Below are 24,183 nucleotides of genomic sequence, written 5' to 3'. Positions count from 1 at the left end.
CAAGTTCGAGACCAGGCTGGTCAACATGGTGAAACCCTGTCTCTACTAAAAATCCAATAATTAGCTGGGCATAGTGGCAGGTGCTCGTAATCCCAACTACTTGGGAGGCTGAGGCATGAGAATTGATTGAACCCGGGAGGCAGAGGTTTCAGTGACAGCAACACTCTGTCTCAAAAAAAAAAAAAAAAAAAAAAAAAAAGCACCTTCTCATTTGTGATCTGATCCAAAAGCTATGCTTCAGTTCATCTCTTCATAGCATTTGCATTTGTCAAAATTTACACTCCATCTTTTCTTTCTAGAAAAGAAACACGATGGCTTTTTTACTTAATAGGATTCTATCTCTCTCTCTCAGAGAGACAGAGGCTTGACCTCCTGGGCTCATGCAGAGTCACAAGTGATCCTCCCACCTCAGCCTCCCAAGTAGCTGGGACTATAGGTGTGCACCACCACAGCTGGCTAATTTTTAAGTTTTTTTGTAGAGATAGGGTCTTGCTATGTTGCCCAGGCTAGTCTTACATTCTTGGGCTGAAGCAATCCTCTCACCTCAGCTTCCCAAAGTGTGGGGATTACAGGCGTGAGCCCAGCTGAGATTCTCATTGAAAAAAATTGCAGTCACTCTACATAATGCACTAAACAACACACAAATCTTTGAAGAAAAATGTGGGCGCCCTGGATTTTCAATCTTTCTCTTGAAGCTGTTTTCCATGCTATACAAACACACCCACAGAGAGAGGTTTCTCCTCTTTCCTGCCTTTCCCTTTCCCATTCCCCTTCCTTCTCCCTCTCTTCCTGTTATCTTCCTCTCAGTTGATTACATTTCTTGCTCATGTCTTTTCCTCTGTGTTTCTGTTGGTTCCTGGCAGAGAACAGATCCTCCCTACTCCCAATGGCCGAGTCACCTGAGGGAGTGTGAACGGCCAGGACTCTTTCTACCTGTTTGCCGATTCTACCCCAGGGCAGGCAGATGACCTGTCAGGGTGGATGAAAAGACCCCCAGCCATGCTCAGCTCACTTTCTCCGTTTCTCAAAGTGGGGTAACCCTACCTTTGCTGGAGAGGGGTCTTTTGCATTTCAGTGCTGCTATGAGGGGTTGACACCTTGTAGATTTCTCATCCAGTATTAGGAAGACACTCACCTCTCACAGTAAACTACATCTTTCATCCTAGCCCCTACTCCAGACTGAGGGTGACATGTGAGATCCCATTTTCCCTACTCTTTGTCCCACATCTCAATTTGTTCAGAATTCAGGTTAGAGAGAAGAGCCGGTAACACTGATTCAAACATCCTAACGTTTGGTGAGTTGTTTATTCTATTGATTGATTGATTGAGACAGGGTCTAGTTCTGTCGCCCAGGCTGGAGTGCAGTGGCACAATCTCAGCTCATTGCAACTTTTGCCTGCCGAGTTCAAGTGATTCTCCTGCCTCAGCTTCCCCAGTAACTGGGATTACAGATGCACCCCACCACACCCAGCTAATTTTTGCAGTTTGGGCAGAGACAGGGTTTCACCATGTTGCTCAGGCTGGTGTCTGCCCACTTTGGTGTCCGCCTCCCAAAGTGCTGGGATTACAGGTGTGAGCCACCACACCCAGCCAAGTTGTTCGCTCCTGTTCATCCAGTAGAGTGGGCATGATGGCGCTCATTCCATCTCATGGGCCTCACGGTATATTACTTGTCTCATGAGTTTGTTTATAGTTTTTCTCCCTTATGATGAGTATCTGTCTCTAATTTTTATGTAGTCAAATATGTTGGCCTTTTCTTTTTTGGCATCTCCCACTCAAAAGATATATAAATATTCTCAAAATTTTCTTTCGGTGTTTGAAAGCTTGTTTTGATCATTGATACATCTGAAACTTGTTTTTCATATAGTTTAAACTAGGGAGTCCAATTTTATATTTTACCAGATGGACAGCTAGTTATGCCAGCACCATTTAGTATAAAAACCGAACTTTCCCTAATAGATACCTCACTTTTTGTTTTTTACTTAATTAAAAAATTTTGAGACAGAATCTTGCTACATTGCCCAGACTGGAATGTAGTGGTGATTCACAGGTGCAATCCTAGCTCACTGCAACCTCTCCTTCCTGGGTCCAGACAATCCTTTCACCTCAGCCTCCAGAGTAGCTGGGACTGCAGGAGCTTGGCACCATGCCCAGGTAATTTTTGTATTTTTTGTAGAGACAGGTTCTCATTATGTTGCTCAAGCTGGTCTTGAACTCCTGACCTCAAGAGATCTTCCTGCCTCAGCCTCTCAAGTAGCTGGCATTACAGGTGCACACCACCATGCCCAGATTAAATATCTTTTTAATATCCAACAGGATCCTTATATTTGAGACACCCCAACCTCAACTCCATCGGCTCATTAACTTTGTTCCCTTTTCTGCATTTTTTTAAAATGGAGTTTCGTCTTGTTGCCCAGACTGGAGTGCAATGGCATGCATGGTCTTGGCTCACTACAACCTCCATCTCCCAGGTTCCAGTGATTTTCCTGCCTCAGCCTCCCAAGTAGCTGGAACTACAGGCATGTGCCACCACGCCTGGCTAATTTTGTTTTGTTTTGTTTTGTTTTGTTTTGTTTTTTGTATTTTTAGGAGAGATGGGGTTTCACCATGTTGGCCAGGCTGGTTTTGACTTCTGGCCTCAGGTGATCCGCCTGCCTCCGACCCTCGAATTGTTGGGATTACAGGCATGAGCCACTGCACCTAACCCCTTTTCTGCATTCTTTAATTAAAGGTACCTCCACCTCAGTGCTTGTGTTTCATATTTCCAGACACAACTTCTTAAAAGTTCTCAAATAGCTGTAGCTCTTAAAAATGTAAGGCAGTAAATATTTATTATAGAAAATTAGAAAATACAGATAAACAAAAGACATTTAAAACAGACACTATCCCAACACTGAAAAGTGATCATAGCGTTTATGTTATTCTAGATGTTTTCCTTTTCTTTCTACTATTTTCCAAGGAATGTGTGCCTGTTTTCTTCCTTTTACCCCTCTGAATTCACTCTCTACCCCTTTCCACTCTGCTGTCTGTCCTAGGAGGCTCAACAATGAGTTTTCTTACTTTCTGCGTTCCCATTAAATTTGGACAATGGGGAGCTCCAGTAGGTGATTGGGGGAAAGAGGAGAATGAGGTCAGGGAATTTTATTTTCAGACTCTCTTGTTGTTTCCTAAATCTGCTGATGGGCTGTGTCCTAAGACTATGGGTCCTGGTGCTCTTGCAGGAAACCTGACTACATGGCATTCTTCCTCTGGGCTTCTGCAATTACCCTGTCCCTGCTACCCACTATCCCTTTGGGTTTGGGAGGGGGATAACAGATCCACTGCTACTCATTCTTGGGTACCTATCTGAACTTTACATAACTTTATTTATTTATTTATTTACTGAGAAAGGGTCTTGCTCTGTCACCCAGGTTGGAGTGCAGTGGCATGATCTCAGCTCATTTCAACCTCAGCCCACCAGGCTCAAGCAATCCTCCCATTTCAGCCTCCCAATCAACTGGGACTACAGGCATGTATCACCATGCCTGGCTATTCTTTCTACCTTTTTTTTTTTTTTTTTGGTAGAGATGAGGTCTCACTACGTTGTCCAGCTTTGTCTCAAACTCCTGGCCTCAAGCCATTCTCTTGTCTTAGCCTAGGACTACAGGTGCACACCACCATGCTCAGCTAATTTTTAAAAATTATTTGTAGAGATGAGGGTCTCACTATGTTGCCCTGGATGGTCTTGAACTCCTGGCCTCAAGCAATCCTCCTGTGTTGGCCTCCCTATGTGCTGGAATTATAGATGTGAGCCACTATGCCTGGCCTCTATGTAACTTTATTAATTGCCCCTTGATTAAACTCTCCTCCAATTTTCCTAATTTGTACCATCTCTGTCCTGTCGCACCAAGACTGCTTCAAGAGGGCAATTAAAAACGAATTATGCAGCCTGGGCGCAGTGGCTCATATCTGTTGTCCCAGCACTTTGGGAGGCTAAGGTGGGGGGATCACTTGAGGTCAGGAGTTTGAAACCAGCCTGACCAACATGGCAAAACCCCATCTCTACTAAAAATATAAAAATTAGCTGGGTGTGTTGGCACATGCCTGTAATCGCAGCTACTGGCTACTGGGGAGGCTGAGACAGGAGAATTACTTGAACGCAGGAGGTGGAGGTTGCAGTGAGCCGTGATAGTACCACTGACTCCAGCCTGGCAACAGCGTAAGACTTCACATCAAAAAAAAAAAAAAAAAAAAAGAAGAAGAAGTATACAAGTAAAAAGCATGAATATATTCCTGCTATAAAAAAAAAAAAACTGAACAGTATGTATGATGTGAAAAAAAGTTGCCTTATCCTTCAATCTCAAAACTGTAGTTCCCATCTCAGAGGTAGCTACTGCTTTCAATTTGGTGAATATCTTCCCAGGTCTTTACTTCTCATATTTACTTACAAAGACAAATGTATACACACACACAGCTTTTTATGTCTATGTTTGTGGGGTGTGTGTATATATGTGTTTATATAAGTGAGTTTCACATTGTATGAATTATTTCATACTTTGCTTTTAAACATTTATGTTTTGAGAAAATTTTCGCTTCAGAACAACATAGATTTAACACATTTTAAAAAACAGGCTGGTTAGTATTCTGTAAGTGGAGACACAGCTGTTGATTTAACCCCTCCCCTGTTGGCTGAAATTTAGGGTCTTTCCAATAGTTTATTATCATAAAAAACATAACTCTGCAAATCCTTGTACTTCTCTTTTAACCCAGATGGGCAATTATTTCTCTAAGGCAGATGGTGAGAAATGAAAGACGGGCTGAAATTTTTTTTTTTTTTTTTTTTTTTTTTTGAGATGGAATCTCACACTATTGCCCGGGCTGGAGTGCAATGGTGCCATCTCAGCTCACTCCGCCTTCGAGGTTCATGTGATTCTCCTGCCTCAGCCTCCCAGGTAGCTGGGATTACACGCACACACCAGCACACTCAGCTAATTTTTTTGTATTTTTAGTTAGAGACAAAGGTTCACTATGTTGGCCAGACTGGTCTCGAACTCCTGACCTTGTGATCCACCTGCCTCCGCCTCCCAAAGTGCTGGGATTACAGGCATAAGTCACTGCACCTGACCGACGGGGCTGAATTTTAAGTGCATTTTTGTTTCTGTGTTTGCGTGTCCTGTCCAAATGCCTCCCCTGAAGTCCTGACCTTTTCTTGTATATGTTAGGGGCTGTCCTAGAAGACAAGGCAATATTTTTAAAGGAGCAACTTTTATTTAAAAGTGACAAGCTGAATTTTGCCTCTGGAAGTTGAAACTAACTTTGGGGCCCTCTATTTCATTGAAAAGTGGGTGTGAGTCTCACGTCACCAACTCAGATGTGCCAGATAGATCACCTTATTCCTAACCATTTTGTTTGCACCTGAAACGAAGCCTCAGTCAAATTAGGGGCTATCGGTGAATTCATGTGCCACTTCTTAGCGTAGGGTCTGTTTGCACCCCCTAGGCCTGGTTGCTTGGTTATGGCTTAAGACAAAGAGGCACTGGTGAGGAGTGGGGTGAGGATGAGCTTGTCTTCTTTTTTTCTTGCTGTTAGTTACTCTCAGAGGCCACTGCAGGCGCTCCCATCTGGTCCTTGTTGGACTGTATGTGTCTCAGCTGTGTGGACTCACCAGACGTGGCTCTTTCTCTGCTATTTCTCACCTCTTGGAGGCAGAGAAAATGCTTGGCTGTACTTCCTTGACAGGTTGGTGTGCAGGGAATTGTATCCGACTCTCTCCATCCCCACTGTGTGGCCATGCTTTGTAGCCACACCGCTGACCCTGAGCTGGTGAGGTGGACACGGGGAACTTTGTCACACCCTGGGCTTTACATAAGCACAGAGGAATAGGACCTCTTCTCTTAGATTCCCCAAGCAGATCTATGATTTCTAGAAATCCTCACCTCTGTTGGCCCCAGGCCAGGTATAGGGAGAACAGAGGAGGACTCATTGGAAGGGTGAAGATGTATTAGTGCCGGTTGGCCTGGACCAGTGCTGGTTCGTGTCTGTGTCCAAAGAAGTCATTAACAATGCTCTGTTTCACTTTCAGAAGAGTCTTGATACAGACAGTAAACTATGTGATCACCCGACCCACACAGAATCTAGTTTATCTGGTTTCTCTTTAATTTTCCCCTCTTACAGCCTTGAGAACTGTTATCTCATTTTGCTTTGAAAAACCTGGCTTTTAGCAAGCTCCTCATATTCTTTCTAATCGACTGTTTACGGTGTAAGATTCATGCTGTGACTCTTTCAAGGCCAGGCATTTGACACTGAAAACCCAGATGTTTGCAGCTCCAAAGCCATTTCCCCTGATTTCCTGATGTAATAACCCTTTCCTGGGCTGTACGATGGACACCTCACAGTCTCCTCTGCCTGGTAAAAGGGCTATGGGGTAGAAAGAAATGACCACTAATGAAAAACACATTGCTTAGGATTCTAAAAACTTATCTTACTACATCTTTCTCCTGTAATCCCTCCTGCCTTTACGAAGAAAGTTTACTTCTCATAGAGGTGTTCTCTGCTACCCGACTCCCCAGGAAGTGGGATAAGATCTTGGCTCTCAGCTATGGGATCTGCAGAGTCTCCATGCAAGATCCGTGTGGTTTGCTGACCTAGGACCATCTGGGGTGACTTTGGCCAATGACAGGCCAGACGTCCATCCTGATCACAAGTATCCCTGAAGGTCTGGTAGTTAGACACAACCTCAGGGAAAGGGGAGTCTGAACTGAGTGAAATTCCCTGAATTTACTAAAGTGAAGTTTCTGCCGCCCATGGGAATGGACACACAGAATAGAAACTAAATAAAGCCATGGAAAAATAAAGCAAGTTCCACTTTTTGCATATCTGAGTTGGGGCCTCTGACTCACCCCTGCTACATGCAGGAACTCCTGTGCGACTTACATTCGTAATAACGACTGCACTGTGAAAACAACCCAAAACTACAGTTTCTGGGTACATGCAGGATAGCTGGGACAAGGAAGAAATTTAGGGGCAAGGAAAGGATCATTTAAAGCTCTTCTGTGTCTGGGTGTGGTGGCTCATGCCTGTAATCCCAACATTTTGGGATGTTAAGACAGGTGGAGAGCTTGAGCCCAGGAGTTCAAGACCAGCCTGGACAACACAGTGAGACCTCTGTCTCTGCTGAGGCGGGAGGATCACCAGGGCCAGGGAGGTTGAAGCTGCAGTGAGCCATGATCACACCACTTTACTCCAGCCAGGGTGATGGAGAGAGACCCTGTCTCAAAAATAAATGAATGAATAAATAAATAAAAGCAAGCTCTTCTGGGAATTTTGAAGTGAACTAAGATTTGTCCTAGAAGAGGAAAAGCCTTGTAGCCTGTAGCCCCACATCAGTGACCCCAGCCCTGGCCACTCAGGTTGAGGGATCCCAGACCTGAATCTGCCATGAATTCCTTAAGCCACCGCAGAGCTGCTGTGCTTTGGAGGTGCCTCCAGATTCGTGGCCAGAGGAAAAATGCACTCATCCTAAAGGCGATGAGGGTTTTGTTTTGTTCTGTTTTGTTTTGGAGACAACCTCTAAGAGTTCCCGGAAGAGCAGCTTCCCCTGATTTTGTCAGTGGGAAGTGAAACATTTGATGGTAGACTGTCACATACATGCTAAGTTGGGTGAGGTTGGGGGGGACTTCTGCAAACTTCAAGAGTCTAGGCTGGCCCTGTCCCCTGTTCTTCGTCTTGCTCGACAGCCAAGGCCTGGAAGGAAGCGAGGAGGAGAAGAGGCGGGGCTGGGCATGCAGGTTGGGGAGTTAACTCGCATCACATGGTCTCCTGAAGGACAGGCAGCCACCTGTAGTTCCCCGCTCCAAACTAATAATAACCCCCAGGTAGCTGAGGAGATCGGAGAGAGACAGCTGTGGTTGGGGTGGCGGCAGGTCTTCAGGCCTTCCCATGCAGCAGGGCTTGGGAGCAGGAGAGGAGAGATGACCTCAAAGGATGTCTGGGCCCCTGGACCTGCGACCACCTTGAGGTCCCTGTGCACCCCATGAGGCACAGGCTGTAGCTGAGCATTTCCTGTGGTGGCTGAGCACAGGGCGGATGCAGCACAGAAAGCCAGAGCTTGGCTAAAGGGAGCTGTAGCCCAGCCAGAGGCTGACTCGGGATGCAGGGCCTGAGAGGAGGCCTGAGGGACCAGGCATCTCTTCCCACGGATGTCGCAAGTCCCACACTCTCCATTCCCAGAATTTAGATGCAGCTCCAGGAAAGGAAGAGGGAAAACCCGGAACTGTTGAAAGAAGCTATAAAACTGGCTGAGACTGGCCTGAATTGGCGAAGATTTAATTTTCTCTCCAGCTTAAGGATTGTTGGTGAGTGGCGGTGATATTTCTTAATATAAATAGTGTATTTATTAATATAAAAAAGTAAAGCTCCAATTCTAGGCTTTAAGGTCCAAATAACTCATATCCATGCTGTTTGTTTTGGGAAGTTTGCTAGCATAGGCCCTATTGAACTAAAAAAGTAGCACCTGAGAATTTTTTTTTTTTTTTTTTTTTTGGTAGAGATCTTGCTTTGTTGGTAAGGCTGGTCTTGAACTCCTGGGCTCAAGCAATTCTCCTGCCTTGGCCTCTCAAAGGCCTGGGATTACAGGTGTGAGCCACTATGCTGGCCTTAACACCTGAGATTCCTAAAGAAACCAGGGAGTCACCATTAATTCGAAGGCAGATGAAAGAGTTCTGGTTTGTGCATTCCAGCGAGTGGTGATTCTGTTTGTGATGTGAGAGGTGAGAGTTGTGGCTCTGTCTGAACGAAGACAATGTCAGTTCCTATAAAAAGGGGTTTTGCTCACTTTTTTTTTTTTTTGAGAAGTCTCGCTCTGTTGCCCAGGCTGGAGTACAGTAGTGCGATCTTGGCTCACTGTAACCTCTGCCTCCCAGGTTCAAGCGATTCTCCTGCCTCAGCCTCCTGAGTACCTGGGACTACAGGCGCCTGCCACCATGTCCAGCTAATTTTTGTATTTTTAGCAGAGGCAGGGTTTCACCATATTGGTCAGGCTGATCTTGAACTCCTGACCTCATGATCCATCCACCTTGGCCTCCCAAAGTGCTGGGATTACAAGCATGAGGCACTCACCCGGTCTTGCTTACGTTCTGATTGTTGCTTATAGGCAAGAATCAAAGCAGAGAAAGATAAGTGTCTGTTTTTGAGAGAGACTTTGGGAGACTTGGAGGAACATACTTTGCAGTGGGCTCAGATGATAGTGGAAGGGTGGATCCCTTCACTGTCGGGCACCAAGGGCATTGTATTAAAGGGCTGTTTGCAGAGACACTGGCGGTTTTGTGTCAGGGCAGCAGATACCCTTCCTCGAGCAGCCTCATGGATGGACAGTAGAGGTCAAGCAGGAGGGAGAAGCTGGGCAGAAAGAGCCTGGCAGCAGGATGGCTGTGTCATGGGAGTCATGGAAGGTAATGCCTGGAAGACTTGTATATAAAGCAAAGATGCTGAGACTCAGAAGTGTGGGCTACCTATGATGGGTGTGAAGAGCTCCATAAAGATTAAGTGCAAGAATATCACATTTCTTTACTTTTCTGAGTGAAAGCAAATCTGGCACAACATTCACTGGCCTGGCTAATAGGATATTCCAGTCAGTCATTGAAAAAAAAAATTTATAATTTATACCTAATAATTATATGCATATAATTGAAGCAATGTAATATTTCAATGCATGTATGGTATAATGATCAAATTGGGGTAATTACTGTATCCATCACTTAAAGCATTTATCATTTCTTTGTGGTGATAACATTCCAAACTTTCTACCTATCTTGAAAGGTATAATATATGGCTATTTGCTATAGTCACCTTACTGTGTAACTGATACGATCTGGCCGTGTCCCCACCCAAATCTCATCTTGAATTGTAGTTTCTATAATCCCCATGTGTTGTGGGAGGGACCCTATGGGAGGTAATTGAATCATGGGGACTGTTACCTCCATGGTGTTCTTGTGATAGTGAGTTCTCATGAGATCTGATGGTTTTATAAAGGGCAGTTCCCCTGCACATGCTGTCTCTTGCCTGTCACCATGTAAGACGTGCCTTTGCTCCTACTTCACCTTCCGCCATGATTGTGAGGCCTCCCCAGTCATATGAAACTGAGTCCATTAAACCTCTTTTTCTGTATAAATTACCCATTCTTGGGTATATCTTTATAGCAGCATGAGAATGGACTAGTACAGTAATAGAACAAAAAAAACTATTTTTTCTATGTAATTGTAACTTTGTATGCACTGACCAACATCTCCTGGTCTCTCCCTCTCTCCTTTCCTGTCCTCTCCCGAGCCTTTAGTAATTACTGATCTACTCCTTACTTCTGCAAAATGATTTTTTAAAGATTCTACATGTGAGTGAGATCATGTGGCCTTTGTCTTCCAGTGTCTGGTTTATTTCATGCAACATAATGCCTTCCAGGTTCATCCATGTTATTGCAAATGACAGGATTTCATTGTGTTTTATGGCCGAATAATATTCCATTTGCATGTGTGCACATGTGTGTGTTTATATTTATACCAAATTTTCTTTCTTTCTTCTTCTTCTTTTTTTTTTTTTGAGATGGAATCTTGCTCTGTTGCCCAGGCTGGAGTGCAGTGGCATGATCTCAGCTCACGGCAATCTCTGCCTTCCAGGATCAAGCAATTCTCTTGGCTCAGCCTCCCAAATAGCTGGGACTACAGACATGTGCTACCACACCCGAATAACTTTTATATTTTTAGTAGAGAAAGTTTCACCATCTTGGCCAGTCTGGTCTTGAATTCCTGACCTCAGGTAATCAACTTGCTTCGGCCTCCCAAAGTGCTGGGATTACAGGCATGAGCCCCGGTGCCCAGCCTATATCACATTTCCTTTTCTTATTCACCATTAGATGAGCTACTATTGAAAAGACAAAAAATGACCAGGTGCAGTGACTCATGCCTATAACCTCAGTACTTTGAGAGGCTAAGTTAAGAGGATTACTTGAGCCAAGGAGTTCAAGACTAGCCTGGGCAACATAGCAAGACCTCATCTCTATAAAAACTTTAAAAATTAGCCAGGTGTGGTGGCACATGCCTGTAGTTCCAGCTACTTGAGGGGTTAAGGTGGAAGGATCACTTGAGCCTAGGCTGCTGAAGCTGCAGTGAGCTGTGATTGTGCCACTGCACTCCATCCTGGGTGATGGAGTGAGACCCTCTCTCAAAAAAAAAAAAATGCAAAAAATAACAAATGCTAGCATGTATGTGAAGAAAGGGGAACACTTATACACTATTGGTGGGAATGTCAATTAGTACAGCAGTTAGGAAACAGTATGGAGATTCCTAAAAAAATTAAAAACAGAGCTACCAAGGGGGCCAGGCACGGTGGCTCACACCTGTAATCCCAGCAGTTTGGGAGGCGGAGGCTGGCGGATCACCTAAGGTCAGAAGTTCAAGACCAGCTTGGCCAACGTGGAGAAACCTCATCTCTACTAAAAATACAAAAATTAGCCAGGTGTGATGGTGCTTGCCTGTAATCCCAGCTACTCAGGAGGCTGAGGCAAAATAATTGCTTGAACCCGGGAAGCAGAGGTTGCAGTGAGCAGAGATCACACCACTGCACTCCAGCCTGGGTCACGGAGTGAGACTTTGTCTCAAAACAAACCAAAAAAAGGACTATCATGGGATTCAACAATCTCATGACTGGATATATTTGCAAAGGAAATGAAATCAGTGTGTTGAAGAAACATCTGCACTCCCATGTTTATTGCAGCACTAGTCACAATAGTCATGATATGGAGTCAATCAGGAAGTCATTTTTGGAAGACTATGTTTCCAAATGAAGGCATTTCTCCTTTGGGTACCCAGATCTCCCAAACGGAATCTTGGGTAAAGGAAACAAATAGTTTGAGGTAGGTCAGTGGTATATACTGTTGCTTTTATTGCTTGGATTCCTCAGCCAAGTAGATCCTGTCTCCGGGAGAAACAGCAGCACCGACCAGAACATACGCAGTGTCCCTGTAAGGTATCTCTCCAGCTGGCACAGGAACTGGCTGCCAACAGACCATTCCTCTGTTCTCCTCAGCCACCTGCTTCTGGAGATGGGACATCCTGACAAGATCAGTGTGTCCCATGGACATTAGTCTCTTGGCTTACTTTGTCTCTGCAAAATGTTTCATTAAAGTAATATTGTGTGGGAGACTATGACAGGATACGAGCCATCTAGCACGACCATAAAGAGAGTGCTGGCGGCAGCAGGACAACGGCCAAGGAAACCAAATCCAAATCCGGAAAAGTGCCTGTTCCAAAGGGAACAAATAGCTGCCCCCTCCCTGATGGAAGAGGTCCAATGTAATCAACCTGCCACCTGGTAGCTGGCTCCTCCCCCAGTTTCCTCATTCCACTCAATGGCACAGTCAGTCACACAGCTGAACGGGCCAAAATCCCAGAACTTTGCTGTCATTTGTCCTTTTCTCTCACACTCAATATCCAATCTGTCAGTGGGTCCTATTATGTCTACTTTTAAAACAGACCCCAAATCTGATCTCTTCTCAACCACCTCCACCTCTATCACCCTAATCCAAGCCACCATCATCTCACCTGGAGCACTGCAATAGCCTTCCAGCTAGTCAGCCTGCTTCCACTCTACACACTGTTCTCTAGATGACAATCAGAATGATGTTTTAAAATTTTTAAAATTGTGACAAAATATATATAACATAAAGTTTACCATCTAAAACATTTTTAAGTGGGCAGTTCAGTAGTGTTAAGTACATTCACATTATTGTGCAACCAATCTTCAAAACCCTTTTATTGTTGCAAAACTGAGACTCTACTCATTAAACATTAACTCCCCATTCCTCTTCCCCTAGTCCCTGGCAACCATCATTCTACCTTCTGTGTCTATGAATTTGACTACTCCAGGTATCTCACGTGAATAAGAGGAATCATAGTCTGTGACTTGTCTGTTTCCCTTAGCGTAATGTCCTCAAGATTCAACCTCTGTTGTAGCATATGTCAGAATTTCCTTCCTTTTTAAGGCAGAGTAATATTCCATTGTATGTAGGTACCACATTTTGCTTATCCATAGCGAATTTTAAAGACATGTATTAGGCTCAGTTTACTCCACAAATAAATGACATAGGAAAGAAGCAAATGTATGAACTATAATGTGATTATATGGTGATTTGAACAAACCAACTGGAAAAAGATGTTTTTGAGACAATGGGGCAATTTGAACCAGAAATGGAAATTTGTTAAGGAAATATTTTAAGAAATAGTTTTTGCTTTCATGATAAGGCTATTGTGGCTAGGTTTTTAAAAAACTTTTTATCTTCGAGGGATACCTACTGAAGTATTAATGAATAAGTCACTCTCTGAAATTTAAGTACTCTCGAAAAACTATGTTCATGTAGGGAAAAATCAGGTGAAATAAGATGGGTAAAATGATAATCATTGTTGAAGTTGGTGATGCATAAATGAGGGTTATTATAGTTTCCTCTCTACTTTTATATATAAAGCTGTCTTTTAAAAATTCTTAAAAATGCATACCAGACCTATTCCATAACTCTTCTGAAAACTTTCCAATGGCTTTTTACCACCTATAGAATAAAACAGACTAGTATAATATCATAGTATTATTGTAATGTGATAGCATGATATTCCTACATAGAATTGCGAGGATTACATGAATTTATATATTGGATGCATTGGGAGGCATACCTGGTACATCTTAAGTGCTATACAATTGTTTGATATTTGTACTAGTTTAACTTAACAACCAAAAGAGGAATGCTTAAAATAAAAAATAAAAAAACCCTCACTTTTTAAAGACTTTAAAATAGGACTTTTATAAGTCATCTTCATAGAAAGTTAAAAATTATGAATAGAAAAATAAATTTTAAAAATATTTCAGTGGAGGAAGATGGCCTTTTAAAATGGTGCTAGAGTAATTGGACACCCAGAAGCAAAAAATGTGACCTGTGACCTAGTTTTACACCGTATACAAAATTTAACTCAAAATAGATTATGCTTGTAAATGAAAATGTAAAAGTTTTAGAGAAAAATGTAAGAAAAAATCTTCATGATCTAGGGATAAGCAAATCATTTTTAGTCTTGCCACCAGAAACAAGATTTAAAAAGGGAAATGTTGATAAATTAGACTTTATCAAAATGTTTACATTTTTACTTTGTAAATTAGTCATGTACCACACAATGACATTTCAGTCAATGATAGACTACATATACTATGGTGGTTCCATAAGATTCCATAATATCATATTTTTTTCTGTACCTTTTCTATGTTTAGACATGTTTAGATACACAAATACTACTGTGGTACAGCTGCCTACAGTGTTTAATACAGTAACATGCTATACAGGGTTGTAGCCTAGGAACAGTAGGCTATGCCATGTTGCCCAGGAGTATCATAGACTATATTATCTAGAGTTGTGTAAGTACACTCTATGATGTTTGCACAATGAGGAAATCAGCCAACAATGCATTTCTCAGAACATATCCCCATCATTAAGTGATTCATAAGGAAGAAGAGAAAGCTGCATACTGAGAGAAAATATTTGCAAATCACATATCCAGCAAAGGACTAGTATGTAGAATATATAAAGAACTCTCAAAACTCAAGAGTAAAACATATGTGTACATATATACACACATATATACATACACGTTGATGGCAAACAAGCATGTGAAAAGCTGTTCAACATCATTAGACACTGAAGAAATGCAAATTAAAATCACAATGAGATTTTGGCAGGGTGTAATGGCTCACATCTGTAATCCCAGAAATTTGGGAGGCCAAGACGGGCAAATCATTTGAGGTCAGGAGATCAAGACCAGCCTGGCCAACATGGTGAAACTCCCTCTCTATCAAAAAATACAGAAAAAAAAGATGAGAATGTTAACAAAGAGAAAATATGAAAAGAACCGAACAGAAATTTTGGAGATGAAGAATACATTAATGGAATGGGAAAATTCACTAGAAGGGTCAAACATTCACTAAAAGGGCTGGGTGCAGTGGCTCACACTTGTAATCCCAGCATTTTGAGAGGCTGGGGCAGGAGGATTACTTGAGCCCAGAAGTTCAAAATCAGCTTGGGAGACATAGTTAGATACCATCTCTACAAAAAAAATAAATAAATAAAAAATTAGCCAGACATGGTGGTACATGCCTATAGTCCCAGCTACTTGGGAGGCTGAGGAGGGAGGATCACTAGAGCCCACAAGCTTGAGGCTGCTGTTAGCTAAGATCACACCACTACACTCCAGCCTGAGCAACAGTAGAGTGAGACCTTGTCTCAAAAAAAAAAAAAAAAAAAAAAATCATTAAAGGGGTTAAGCTTCAGACTTGATCAGTCAACTTAAAGACAGGATGTTTGAAATTATTCAATGGGGTGGTGGGGGCCGAAAGATGAATGCAAAAGAATATGCTGGATACAGTGGCTCATGCCTGTAATTTCAGCATTTTGGAAGGCCAAGATGGGTGGATCACTTGAGGTCAGGAGTTCTGGAGCAGCCTGGCCAACATGGTTAAAACTCTGTTGCCAAATACAAAAATTAGCTGGGTGTGGTGGCGCACAGTTGTAGTCCCAGCTACTTGGGAGGCTGAGGTGGAAGAATTGCTTCAACCCAGGAGGTAGAGGTAGCAGTGAGTTGAGATCATGTCATTGCCCTCCGGCCTGGGTGACAGAGTAAGACTCTGAAAAAAAAAAAAAAAAAAAAAAAAAAAAGAAAGAAAGAAAAAGAGTAAAGAAAGTTTAAGAGATTTACAGGACACTATCAAGCAAGCCTCTGTATACATTTTCGGAGTTGCAGAAGGAGTACAGGGAGAAATGAACAGATAGCTTATTTGAAAAAAAAAATAGCTTAAAATTTCTCATATCTGGGGAAAGAAATACATAAGATTTAAGAACCCCAAGAGACTCCAACTATGATAAATCCAAAGACGTCTATACCAAGACACATTACAGTTAAATTATTGAATGTCTAAGACAAAGAGAAAATTGTAAAAGCAGCAAGAAAAAAATGACTTGTATGGACAATGTAGCCCTCATAAGAGTACTGGAGATTTTTCAGCAGAAACCTTGCAGGCCAGAAGAGAATGGGATGTCTGAAAAAAAGTGCTGAAATAAAATAAAATTTAAAAACCCTGCCAACTAAGTATTCTGTCACTGGCTGAACTGCCTTTCATAGATAAAGAAGAAAGACTTTCCCAAATAAATCACTCAGGAAGTTAATTCCCACCAAACCTGCCTTACAAGAAATGCTAAAGAGGGTCCCTTAAATTAGAACAATAAGATGCTAGACAGCAGTACAAAAGGGTATGAAAGTATAAAGCTAACTTGTAAAAGTTAATATATAGAAAAGTATAGGATACTGCAGTATTGTAACTATGGTATGTAAGTCACTTAAATTCTGGTGTAGAAGTTGAAAATCAAAAGTACAAAAAAGAAATATAACTAGAAAAATATGTTAATGCAGACACTATATAAAATATGTAATTTGTGGCAGCAATAACAAAATATGGGGAGGGAAGAAGTGAAAGAGTTATTTTGGTTTGCAGCTGAAGTTAAGTTGTCAGTTTAAAATAAAGTGTTTCAAGGATGAGATGTTTTATTTTATTTTTTATTTTTATTTTTAAGATGGAATCTCTCTCTGTCAACCAGGCTGGAGTGCAGTGGCAGGGTCTTGGCTCACTGCAACCTCCATCTCCCAGGTTCAAACAATTTTCCTGTCTCAGCTTCTTGAGTAGCTGGGATTATAGGTGCATGCCACCATGCCCAGATAATTTTTGTATTTCTAGTAGAGACAAAGTTTCACCATGTTAGCCAGGGTGGTCTTGAACTCTAACCTAAAGTGATCTACCTGCCACGGCCTCCCAAAGTGTTGGGATTATAGGCATGAGCCACTATGCCCAGCCTACAAGATGTTTTACATAAGCCTCATTGTAACCAAAAAGAAAATACTTACAAGATGACACACAAAAGGAAATGAGAAAGGAATCAAAGCATGCCACTGCAATAAATAATCAATGGAACAAAAAGGAAAAGAGAAATGAAATTCTATAAGAAAGAAAACAATTAACAAAATGGCAATAGTAAATCCTTCCCTTCAGTAATGACTTTAAATGTAAATGAATTAAACTCCTCAATTAAAAGACAAAGAGTAGATGAATAGATAAAGAAGCTAAGATTCAACCATGTGCTGTTCATAAGAGACTCACTTAAGGACACACATAGGCTGAACGTGAAAGAATGGAAGAAAAATTCCATGCAAATGTTAAACAAAAGGGAGCAAGGATGACCATATTTATGTCAGACAAAATAGGCTTTAAGTCAAAAGCTGTCACAAGAGATAAAGAAGGACATTATATAATGACAAGTGAGTCAGTTCACTAGAAACATATAAATTTTAAAAAAAATATGTATGTGCCTGGCTTCAGAGTACCCAAATATAAGAAGCATATATTGACCAAACTGAAGGGGGAAATAGAAGCAACACATTAATAGTGGGAGATTTTGAACTCCACTATCAACAACTGATAGACAATCAAGGCAGAACATTAATATATAGGTTGGGCACAGTGGCTCACACCTATAATCCCAGTACTTTGGGAGGTCAAGGTGGGCAGATCACAAGGTCAAGAGATAGAGACCATCTGGCCAACATGGTGAAATCCCATCTCTACTTAAAATACAGAAATAGTAGCCAGGTGTGGTGGCATGTGCCCATAGTCGCAGCTACGCAGGAGGCTAAGGCAGGAGAATCGCTAAAACCCAGGAGGCGGGGGTTGCAGTGAGCTGAGATTGTGCCGCTGCACTCCAGCCTGGCAACAGAGAGAGACTCCATCACAAGAGAAAAAAAAGGAAATTAATATATAAACAAAAGACTTGAACAACACTATAGGCAAACAGGCCTAAGAGACATATATGCAATATTCCATCCAATAGCAGCAAAGTACACATTCTTCTCAGGAATATGCAGGTCATTCTCCAGGATAGACCACGTGTTAGGTGACAAAATAAGTATAACAAATTTAAGAATATCGAAATAATACCAAGTATCTTGTCTGTTGACAGTGGGATGAAACTAGAGATCAGTAGCAGAAGGAAAACAGAAAAATTTACAAATACGAAGAAATAAAACAACATGCTCTCAACCAACCAATGGGTCAAAGAAGAATCAAAAGGATAATTAGACATTATCTTTAGACAAATGAAAATAAATATACCCAAACTTATTTGCTACTGCAAGAATAGTACTAGAAGGGAAATTTATAGCAGTGAAGGGGTGCATTGAAAAAGAAGAAAGATACCAGTAAACAACCTAACTGTATACCTCAGGGAGCCAGAAAAAGAAAAGCAAAGTGAGCACAAACTCAGCAGAAGGAAGGAAATAATAAAAATTATGGAAGAAATATGTGAACAAGAGAAGGAAAAAATAACAGATGACATTATCTGATACATAGAAAACCCTAAAGCTTCCACCAAAAATTTTATTAGAACTAATAAATGAATTCAACAAAGTTGCAGGACACAAAATCAACATACAAAAATTAGTTGTGGTCTATACACTAAAAAACAATACAAAATAGAAATTAAGAAAACAGTTCCATTTACAATAGCATCAAAAATAATATAATATTGAGGAATATATATAAGGAGGTGAAAGACTTGTACAGTGAAACCTACAAAATATTGTTGAAATAAAGATGATACAAATAAATGAAAATGTTTTATTTTCATGGATTGAAGGATTTAATATTGCTAAAATGTTCATACTACTAAAAGTGACCTACAGATTTAATGCAATCCCTGTCAAAATCTCAATGGCATTTTTTGCAGAAATAGAAAAAAATCTTAAACTTCTTATGGAACCAAAAAGGACTCTGAACACAATCAGAATCCTTTGATAAAAATACCTTGATTCTTGAAACTATCTTAAAACAAAACAAAAACAGATCTGGAGGTCTCACATGTTCTGACTTGAAAACATATTGCAAACTACAGTAATCAAAACAGTATGGTACTAGCATAAAAACAGACATATAGATCAATGAAATAGAATAGAGACCCCAGACATAAATCCACACATATATGGTCAAATGACCTTCAACAAGGTGCCAAGACTACACAATAGGGAAACTAGTTTCTTCAGCAATGGGAAAGCTGGATATTCACAGCAAAATAAAAAAGTTGGACCCTTTTCTGACACCATACGAAAAAGTTAAAATGGATTAAAAATTTAAATGTAAGACCTGAAACTATAAAACTTCCAGAAAAAGACAAAGGGGAAAACCTTCATAACATTATTTTGACAATGATATCGTGGACTGACACTAAAAGCACAAACAACAAAGGAAAAACAAGTGGGACTACATGAAACTAAAAAGCTGTGTGCTCAAAAGAAGCAATTATACAGTGAAAAGGCAACCTACAGAATGGGAGAAAATATTCGTAAACCATAAATCTCATACGGGGTTAACGGTCAAAATATATAAGGACCCCCTACAATTCAGTAAACAAAATGATAAATAATCTGATTTGAAAATGGGCAAAAGATTTAAACAGACATTTTCCCAAGGAAGATGCACAAATAGCCAACAGATATATAAAAAGATGCTATATCACTGATCATCAAGGAAATGCAAATCAAAACCATAATGAGCTATCACCTTACATCTGTTAGAACACACACACACACACACACAGAAAATAAGTGTTGGTGAGAATGGAGACAACCTGCAACCCTTTGCATTATTGATGGCAATGTAAAATGATGCAGCTGCTATGATAAACAGTATGGAGATTCTGTAATAAATAAAGAATAGAGCTACCTATGATCCAGCAATCCTGGAACTTCTGGGTATGTGACCAAAAAAATTGAAATCAGAATATTCTTCTTTTGTGAAGAAGATTAAAGAAGATTCTGTTTTCGATTGAAGATCTACAATGAATCTTCATTGCAGCCTATTCGTAACAGCTAAGAGGTAGAAAAAACCTAATGGATGAATGGATAACCAAAATGTACCTATATACAAAATGGACATTTATATACATATACAATGACATATTATTCAGCTTTAAAAAAGAAAGAAATCCTGCCATACACAACCACATGGGTAAAACTTATGGATATTATACTAAGTGAAATAAACTAGCCATAGGAAAAATACTGCATGATTCTCTTTATATGAGGTATCTATAATATTCAGTCTCATAGAAGGAGCCAGGTGAATGGTGGTTCCCAGGAGTTTCAGGAAGAAGGAAGTGGGAAATTGCTATTCAAAACGTTTAGAGTTTCAGTCATGCAAGATGAAAAAAATCCTAACAATAATGTGCTTGTAGTTAACAATACCATGCCACGTCACACCACACCACACCACACCATAATGTACTATTGTTAACTATAATACTATACTAAGTACAATACTATAATAACTATATTGTATTGGTGCAAAAGTAATTGCAGTTTTTGCCATTGATGCTGCAATTACTTTTGCACCAACTTATTAACTATAATATTTTACTAACAATACTATACTATGATATTTATACACTTAGAAAGTTAAGAGGTTTGATTTCATATCATGTGTTTATTAACACCCATTAAGAAACACCCATTTAGCCAATCTGTTGGAAAAAAAAAGGGAAAACCGCAAAGATATATCACTATGCACTTACCGTAGAGGCTAAGATAAAAAACAAAGACCATCAACACCTGTGAAAAGAAGGGAAAAGAAAAATAAAGAAAAGAAAAACATAGAGATGACACCAAATGCTCATGAGGATGCAGAACTGACGCGTTATTCACACATGGTCATAGGATATAAGATTACTAGACAAAAAAATCATTTACTCCTATATACTAGCAACAAGTATGTATAAACTGAAATTAAAAAATTGAATACTATTTACAATTCCCCCAAAAATGAGGTAATTAGGTATAAATTTAACAAAACATATATGTGCTGAAAACTATAAATTATGATGAAAGAAATCAAAAATCTAAATTAAATGAAGAGATGTATATTGAGATGGTAGAGGAAGGTCTCAATTTTTTTCCAAATTGATCTATGTGTTTAACCCAATGCCTGTCAAAACCCTAGTTAGTGTTTTTGTAGGTATAAACAAGATTATTCTGAAATTTATATGCAAAATCAAAGGAACTAGAACAACTAAAACAATTTTGGAAAAGAAGAATAAAGTAGGAGGAATAATTCTAAAACAAAACTAAGCAAAGCCCAGAAAGTTTGTATTGTCCATCAGAGAGCCCAGATTTTTGCATCCTGTAACTTACCCTTCCCTAGCCTACCTTCATTGCAAACTATTGGCCTGTTTATTATTTTTATAGTGTATTCAGCTTAGCGCTATTTTGTGATAGTTATATATATAATATATTTATATATGAAACGTTATTTATACATATATATACACATACATATACACACATATATAATACACACACACACACACACACACACACACACACACACACACATATATATATATATATATATATATATATATATATTTATTTATTTATTTATTTTTTAAGATAGAGAATTGCTCTTGTTGCCCAGGCTGGAGTGCAATGGTGCAATCTCAGCTCACTGCAACCTCTGCCTCCCGGGTTCAAGGGATTCTCCTGCCTCAGCCTCCTGAGTAGCTAGGATTAGAGGCACCTGCTACCATGCTCGACTAATTTTGTATTTTTAGTAGAGAAGAGGTTTCTCCATGTTGGTCAGGCTGATCTCGAACTCCTGACCTCAGGTGATTCACCTGCCTCTGCCTCCCGAAGTGCTAGGATTATAGGTGTGAACCACTGCGCCCGACCATGATAGTTGGTATTTTGAACACAAAGAGTGAAATTGTGAACAGAAGTTTTTATTTAACATTTGGAGTGTGGCTAACTCAAATTGAGTCACATCTTTTGAGATCAAGTTCCATTTTTCTTGCTATGGTGCATAAATATTACCTAGTAAGTCAAGAGATCTTTGAACTGACTGAAGAAAGTGTGTACCATCATGCATTGCTTAATGACAGAGAAGCATTCTGAGAAATGTGTTCTTAGGTGATTTTATCATTGTGCCAACATCACAGCGTGTACTTACACGAACCTAGATGGTAGAGTTTATTGCACACCTTGGCTATCTGGTAGAGCCCGTTGTTCCTAGGATGCAAATCTGTACAGCCTGTTATTGTACTGAATATTGTAGGTAATTGTAATGCAATGGTAAGTATTTTTGTATCTAAATATATCCAAACATAGAAAAGGTATACAAAAATAAGGTATTATAATTTTGAGAAACAATCACCATGTGGTCCATCATTGACTGAAATATTATATGGTATATGACTGTCTACTTTATTTTTCTTTCTTCTTTTTTTTTTTTTTTTTTTGAGATGGAATCTCGATTTGCTGCCCATGCTGGTGCTATCTTGGCTCACTGCAACCTCTGCCTCCTGGGTTCAAATGATTCTCATACCTCAGCCTCCCAAGTAGCTGGGATTACAGACATTGCACCACCACACCTGGCTAATTTTTTTGTATTTTTGGTAGAGATGGGGGTTTCACCATATTGACCACCAAGCTGGTCTTGAACTCTCAACCTCAGGTGATCCACCTGCCTCAGCCTCCCAAAGTGCTGGGATTACAGGTATGAGCCACCATCCCTGACCACACTTTCAGCCTAGATCACTATGTGTTTTTTAATTCAAAAGGCCACTTTTACACTGACAGTGTGTGCTGTGTAGTATCAAACCACAGTCTTCAAAACAGGTATAAGTTTTGTTTCTCTCTGATATTTCAGTATAGACTAAATATACATCTTCCTGCCCATTTCTGAATTATTCTTTGTGTAAAATCTGAATGTTTTTGTAAAAAGCAGACTGTTCTGTTGAATAGTTACATATATACATAGTTTTGCTAGAATGGAGCTAATTCATTCCATGTTGTAAAATGGGGTTGAATATTTTTAAAATGTTCATTTCCAGATCCTAAATTCTTTGTTTTCATGAATGAGCCTTCAACATTTCTTTGATTTAAAAATGGCCTGTATTCCTTGGTTTTCCAAAGCTGGTAAATACAGCACCCTGTACAGTCTGGAAATGTCTTCTCTGGCTGCACTTGCAAGAGAGAGCTGATCAAAAGCTCAAAATGAACCTTCTGGCCATTCTCATCACACTCTGTTCCCTGGAGAGTGAAATCTTTTTTCAGATTAAAGTAGATTGTTCAAACAGATATTTTTGTGATTCCTTCTGTCTTCTAATCCAATGTGTGATTATTTTATGTTTTAAGGATAATTGCCTTCCAATATAAGACAGATTTTTCTTACTTATTTGCATGTCAAAATTTTCTTTATGCAAAACAATTTTAAATATTTAACTGACCACCGCGTTTTGCTGAGTAGAACATAAAGAGAGTTATGCAGAATCAGTCTCTACCTTAGAGATGTCTGTTGTTAAAACAGATACCCAGAAAAGGGTACATTGACATCAGAATAAAAATGTTAAACCAATATATGATAGGAAGGTGAAATACTAACATTATCCCTTCCCCACTATGATTGGCTTCCAAATTGAGATTGTTTTTCAGAGAAAAAATGACTCCATATGTTAGATTGGTCTGTGTCTATATACATCTATTTGGTCGTGTTGGGAGGAGAAAGGAAAGATGCTCTCTGATAAAAAGATCTGAAATGGAAAAGGGGGTGAGAATGTTGAACTTGGACCATGAGATAATGAGCGTCCATAATAAAGTATGAACCAAGGGCAGCTTGGGATAATTGAAATAGGACCCATTGTTAAAGTAGACAATATTTATCCATACTCCAGCTCTGCCACTTCCTCACTGTTTGGTATTTGGGAAAGTGATTTAACCTCTTTGAGTATGTTTTCACATTTAGAGAAGCAGAAAAATAGTGCCCACAGTTTAGAATTGTTGGAAAGATTAAATGTTGGGAAGATTCAACACTCATACAGTTGGGGTGATTAGGGTTCTCTGGGAGCTGGGATCATGTGCCAGGACAGAAAGGCTGGCCTGTGGTTTGGGAGTGTGGATCAAGGGAAATGTCTGCATTGTGGGTCAGAGCAGATTGGGAGGCAAAGGAAAGCTGAGAGATCGAGGCCACTGCATGAAATTGGCCTTCTTGCCTCTTTGTACCTTCCTCTTATTTCTTCTTCCTCTTAATTAACTT

Source organism: Saimiri boliviensis, chromosome 8, assembly GCF_048565385.1.
Source record: "Saimiri boliviensis isolate mSaiBol1 chromosome 8, mSaiBol1.pri, whole genome shotgun sequence".
NCBI classification, from domain to species: Eukaryota; Metazoa; Chordata; class Mammalia; order Primates; family Cebidae; genus Saimiri; species Saimiri boliviensis.
Note: the sequence above shows the minus strand (reverse complement) of the source record.